Genomic DNA, 7210 nt, shown 5'->3' on the forward strand with positions numbered 1-7210 from the left:
TCCAGGGATGCAATATGTTGCTGCAATGGTGGATTATCAAACACCTTAACATGGCCAAAGAGGTTCAAGGTTGGAGTTGACAAAATCGGATAGACCGCCTTGTGAATTACTGTCCAACTCTCGAGCTTATGTCTAAAAATGCCTGGGTTGATTTCTTCACCGAGTTGACTGAAGATCGGATCTATTGGATGTTTTCTGACCTTATAACCGAGATCGTGGTGGTCCGAGGTAAGAATTTCCCCTTCGTGCCGCTAGCTGGGTTTCGATGAATTCGTCCTTATTATCCGTCCCGGGTGTTGAGACAGTTCGGTAGGATGCAAGTGATACCTCAGGTGGGAAACTTCAAGCAGTTCATCATTGAGAACACAGAACAAAAAATCAGGCATGCGGGGGTAATCCTTAGGGAATGGAATGGCTGTGTAAGCTGGGGCCCAGATATTTTAGCCCTAGATAGGCTCGAAGCAGGGTGTGACCCAGGGTATCACGCATGGCTGGAGGGATATTTGGCACTTACACCAGGGCTCGCACCTCCCAGGAGGCCCAAGGAGAGGAGCGTATGAAAGAATGCATAAAAGGTACAGACGAGCATTTGGCCAGGATCTTGGAAGAAACAGACCCAGTGATTGTCAGGATGGAGCTATATCAGGCACGCCTTCGTATCCAGACCACCCTTCGAAGGGTCAAGAAGGCCAGGACGAGCCAAGCCTCGACATCAGCCGCCGGAGGACTTCCCTGATTACTGCTTTTGTTATTATAAGCCCCATGTCGGCTTTATCATCACTTTTGTAATCCCTTCGGGGAAGATATTACTATTATTTATTAAATCATGATGACTTTTTCGGGGCAATGGTTCACCTTCACAAATGGCACTTATATGTTTTGAACGACTAAGAAAGCTTTGACTCAAAAGGCCTTAGGGACACGAGTAGTATAAATACATGTATATTACGTGCTTATTTTCTACGTGCTTCACATGCTTACTTGTTATGTGTATAATCATATATGCAAGCTTGAGTACGATTGGTCCGATGATCTAAACTACGTACCCGAAAGAAAAACCTGAGGCTTAAAACTTACCCGAATTTATCTCCACAAAAGGTTGACTTACGATGGCGAATCAAGAGGGGCAGGAAGCATGGACTTTGGGGGGGACAATCGTGATGCTGCGGGATAAGGTACTGCAGGTGGAAAAGCACCTCCAGGAAATAGGAAAGCAAATTGAGGAGATAGATGGATTACTGGGCATGGTTGGAAACCCGTGGGAAGGCATACCCCAAGAGCAACTCTATGGAAATGTCTCTAAGGAGGTGAGGGAATTGGTGCTAAACTACATGCTGCTAGGGAGAAGGCCCGTAACACCCAGAGAAGGAACCCTGGAAGGGACAAATGGGGAACAAGGAACTAGGTCGGATCCATGGGTGTTCGCATCGAACCCACAAGAAGAAACAGAGACCCAAGAGAAGGATCCCGAGCCCATTGAAGAAGAAGAGCCAGAAGAGGAAGAAGAAGAGCTAGAGGACGAGGAGGAAGAGCCTCGGGACATGGAGGAAACAAAGCCTGTCAACATAAGGGCCGAAGGAGGAGAGAAACCATTTGAGATGTTTCCCGAATTTCAAGGGAATGATGTAGATGATGAATCCGGTTATTATGGCCCCATTGATGAGGGGATGAATTTCTATGCACCTTCGCCCATGTTGATGCCCACTTCCTCTATTATGGTATCAGAAAACTTTGGAAGGGCAAACCTTCCTACACCAGCTCCGTGGAACATAGCTTTCAGAGCCCGATCTTCCCCATTCAAAGTAGCTCCGTTGCCCATCACTTACAAGGAAGTGTTCAGGAAGATGATGGCCAATGGGCTAGATTGCACCACTAGGGCTAGGCTACCGGTCCCTGACTTGGTGTACGCTTACAAAAGGTGCCCGTTTCACCTCAATCAGGCGGGTCACACCTTGAACGAATGTTTGGTGTTGAGAAGAAGGATTGTTAGCTTAATTGACGACAAGATCATCGAGACTTTATGGGGACAACACACCTTATTGGTCCATGACCCCATTACCCCAGGAGAGGGAGTTACCCCTGAGACCCAAATTTAGCGGTATGATTTCACGATTTTTGAGGAATCATACGCTCGCCTCTTCTTGACTTTGGCTTCATTGAACAAGATCAGACCCGTGGAACCTGTTTATGAGCCCACACCATTAGGGCCCAACAGAAACAAGTTCTGCTTAGACCACACTGGAGCCAGAGGACATGATATTGAAGGTCAAAAATATAATTAGAACCGGATAGATCTAGGTCCTATTCCCACCGTGGTTTTGAGAAAAAGAAAGATTCGGTATGAGAAAGCAAGTTTGTAAGGACAACGACTTGCAAGCTATACTTTTGGGTAGCTATTGTGTGTCCCCTCTTTTGCACAAATGTTACCCCCACTCTCATAAATTTATAAGGGAACCGCGCCGACCCGATGTCCCGATGGAGGGATATGCGGGAAGCCCTAATCAGTCCTGGTCTGGGGATGTCTGTAGTTACGATTAGCCACAGGATATTTAGGAAGAAATGTATATCCTTCTTTTGTAATCGAACTACGTAGGGCCTGATTTCTCTAGCGGGATACGTAGGACATCTACGTAAGTCTCGGTCCCTTCATGGTTTAAATTATAATTCCCCCTGTCCGCTTCCTTAAATTTTTATGACATGTCAAAAGGTTCGCCTTAGTAAGTCAACCGCAAGACCGCTAAACCAAGATCCACCCAACCACAAAAGGCCCGTAATGTCCAAACCCTTAGAATATCGAGTCAAAAGCACTCAAGATTGAATATATGACTTTCTGTGGTACTTGCGCTTTAAATACCCACATGTGATATTTTGTCTTTATGATTGATGTCCAGAAACTAACTTTCTTCACCGATGAGTTATTCTTATCTTATAGAAAGAGGCCAATTAGTGTAATGTCGAAGGCTGGCATACTTCACAAGATCCAATGCCGCATTAGTTGTCATACCCTTAATCCGATAGGGTGTGATGGGCACCCGACCCTTACCTAGGGCCGAGCGAACCCGCTGACGCTCGTGACACTCATAATCATATTGGGCCCTCATAACATAACATAAGTACATAATGAAAGATTTTCGGAAAACAAACTTGCTTTTCATCTTTTTCAAATATCATTTAAAACCTATAATCATACAAAACTCGTAAAATAATGCATCACAATACATCGGCTTATGGAGCCGCTTACAAAGCTGACATACTACATACACGACATTGTCTGCAAAGTCTCTAATATGGAACATGGAACCATATCATAATGCTCTGACCTGGCAGCACTCCGGAGAAAATGGAGCTCGCCAATCCCGCTGGAACATCTTCTGCTAATGTCTTCAACTCGTCTGGGTGTACCTGCGCGGCATGAAACGCAACCCCCGAAGAAAGGGGGTCAGTACGGAATATGTACTGAGTATGTAAACCATGAAATACAATAAGCGGGATCATATTGAAGTAATGAGTACAGAAAATCATAAAACTTGCCTTTTGAAAACGTTTATCATGCATATCAAATCATATAATCATCATGTAAACATATAGCGTGTCCCGGCCCTCTAGTGAGGGACTCGGTAGGTAAAATCATCATATTTATATACATATAACGTGCCCCGGCTCTCTAGTGAGGGACGCGGTAAGTAAAATCATATCATCATCATGCATGCATATACATATATATACGTACCGTACCCGGCCCTCTAGTGAGGGACTCGGTGAATAGCGTGTCCCGGCCCCGCTAGCAAGGGACTCGGTATGCCATCCTGGCCACCATCTCCATATCATCATATCATCATCATATCATATATATATAACGTGCCCCGGCCCTCTAGTGAGGGACGCGGTGAATAATGCAATAGAGTCGTGCACGAATACATGCCCTGGCCCGGGACGCAAGAAGGACATATTGAGGCTGGCACGAGCGGAGTAGTGACAAACCATATGCATATAAAATCATACTCAGAGACTCAATGAAGTAGTCTAAGCGGGATGTCATTTGAAAATCGGACAATAGTTATATCAAATATCTTTCGGAAACATAACATACATCATACGTGTTTACAAATCCATAAGGGTCATAGTCATATTCAAACCATAGGGATCATAGTCATACGTCAAACCAATCCGAGTTCGCCTCGGAAAGTTACAAACTTTATTCATTTTAGAACTTTCTACGAACAAATCGAAACGATCCGAGCCTTTTTACGATAGTTACAGACGTTCGTAGTTTCGGAATCGTTTAGGAAACAAACTCTTTTTGAAAACAAACGTTTATGCAATCTTTGAAATCCATTCATGCGAAAAACATAAAGACCACAATTTGACTACATTAAGAATATGAATATCAAGAAACAAATATGGATCATAAACATGCTCGGATCGCAAGAGTGGAATTACCTCGAGGTACGTGTCATAACTTACTTTTCACTAAGACATGCCAAAGAAAGAAGGGTGAAGCTTACATACCTCGATCGCTTCCTAAGCTAATCCAACTCAAGTCTCAACTCTCCAAGGTCTACACAACGTCAATAGATATCGGATATTAGTCATAAACATCGAAGAATCCAATTCCAAGCCATTACTTTTCTACAGAAATTTGGGCAGCATTTCCCCTATAAATTCATCAACCCCGAGAATTCGACTCGGCCAAATTCATCAACAACCATACCAACAACACACTAGCAACATCAATAAGCAATTCCAAACGCATCTTAACATTAATAACTCCTCTCTATATAATTCGACGACATTCATTTATATTCAATTCAACTTCATATATTCAAGCCAACATCGGCGCTTACACATTCAAGTATTAATCCGGAACCATTCAAACACGATTTAAGAACACTTCGGACAATCCACAAAATATACAAGACAATCCAACAATATGCCATGGAACCCGAAATCTTCCAACTACATTAGGAACATCAATAACACATTTCCTCCTTCCAAATTCATAAACTATATCAACAATTCCATACGTTAGCATTATCATTTTCATCAATACGGAAATCATATTACAATCACATTATGTTCCAAATCAGCCCACAACAATTTTATCTTCAATTTGGATCATCAAACCTTCATTTTACATCATAAAATTCACAACGACGACAACCAAAATACTACATCACATTAGTCCATATACCTACACCAAATCAGCCCACTTTTGGCCACAACAACAACATACAATTTCCATGGTTTTCATCTATTTCTACACATTACAACCACACACACACATGCTAAATACCATTAATTCATCACTCCAACACACCACTTCATGCACACGGCCAAACACTCTCACCCACGGTTCCACTTCAACATCCATATCTTCATGAATTTTGTTCATTCCAACATACTACAACATATACAAATCATCTATGAGAACATGTAAACAAGATTAAATCTCACCTTCTTCATTCAACTTCTTCCACACGGCTAGACTTGTACTTGCAAGAAAGAGTGTCTTGCTTGCTTCAACAACCACTCCACGTTGTAGAGGACATTTTAATTAGTAGGAAGGTTAGAAGAAACCAATTTTTCTCCTTCAATTTTCCATGGACCAAGTTCAGCCATGGCATGGCCGAATGGCTCCCCTTGGTTCTTTCTCAAAGTTTCTTGAATTTTCTTGAAATGGAAATGATAAATGCTTGCCTTATTTGATCATTCCTCTATATATATATATTAATATGGAACATGACCATGCACATGGCCGGTCATGCCCCCTCCTTTTTTTCTCTTCTTCTTTTTTTTCTTTTTCTCCAAATTTCTCCAATTTTCTAGATTTTTCTCAAATTATAAAAGATGAATTCTTCCTTGTCATCTTTGCCCACATGTATATATTTAGCCTACACAAATATAAAATGAACACATGTGCCATTCCATGGCTTGAAAATATTGGCCAACCATGGGTGGGTCCCACGGCCACTTGACTTCTCCAAGAATTCCTACATAATAATAATTTCCAAATTCCAAGTTTGCCCTTAGTATTCCATGCCAATACTTTCATAAGCAACTTGTGCCTTAAAACAGTGTCGAAAAAAAAATAGCCTTGTTCTTAACTTATCGCAACCAACTTAAAATATTTCGACGTACAAAATGCGAGATATAACATTAGTATCCCTCTACACTAAAGGAAAAGATAAAATGACTGGTACCCTCGAAGAAGCAAGAAATGAGCTCGTCCTCCGCAACGGAGACACCCAGGACTCACAATAAGAAGCGTCCCAGGAGGATGTGATTGCAACATTATTAACTACCATCGCCACTCTCCGGGAAAAGGTAGCCAGAAGGGAGGCAGCTAATGCGAAAAAGAATGCCTCCACCGAAGGAAGGAAGCCCCCTCCTTCCTTCCCCTCGTTGAGCTCTCCAGTGCTCGATCACTTTCCTGCTTACCCGCCAGGAACCATACCCCCTCCACTAAACACCGCTAATCCAAACCATGCTGGCCCTTCTTACTGTACCCCACCACCTGTTAAGAGCACCCAAATTCCAGGAACTACCCACTCAGTCCCCTCGTACCAAATCCCTCGATCGGTATTCTTCAATCCAGCAAGCCAAGCACATGCACCGGCCCCACTGGCTGGGCAAACCGCCACTATCCCATTTAACTATCCCACCCACCAAGTGTCTTTCTTTATTCTCAACATCCCAAATGAATCCTTCCCATGACACAAAGAGTTGGATCATTACGAGAAAATAGAAAGGACTTAGCGAATTGAACAAGATAGACGTGAGAAGAACTTGGAGAGGAAGATGGAGGAATTGCTGGAAAAATCCAACATGCCCGCAAGAAAGGCCACAGGCCTTAGGTACGACGATCTGTGCTTGCACCTAGATTTGGACCTTCCAGAAGGGTTTAAAATCCCAAAATTTGAGATGTTCAAGGGACAGGGAACCTTAAAGCACACCTCCAGTGCTCGCATACCATTCCACATCTTACTCCCGTGCTCGCATTTGCTAGGAGTCTACCTTATCATACTCCTTTTCCCTGCTTTCCTTACTTTCTACTATAGGAAATTCTCTACTGCTAACAACCACTCTATTGCCTACATCTTAATCTCTGATCCCGTATAGCCGTACTACCTTTCACAATGTCTCCGTAAGCTACTCGTTACTTTCCTTTATCGTACTCCCTCTTTAAGTCTCCATTTCTAATATCATGTTA

This window comes from Lycium ferocissimum, chromosome 9, assembly GCF_029784015.1.
Source record: "Lycium ferocissimum isolate CSIRO_LF1 chromosome 9, AGI_CSIRO_Lferr_CH_V1, whole genome shotgun sequence".
Taxonomy (NCBI): domain Eukaryota; kingdom Viridiplantae; phylum Streptophyta; class Magnoliopsida; order Solanales; family Solanaceae; genus Lycium; species Lycium ferocissimum.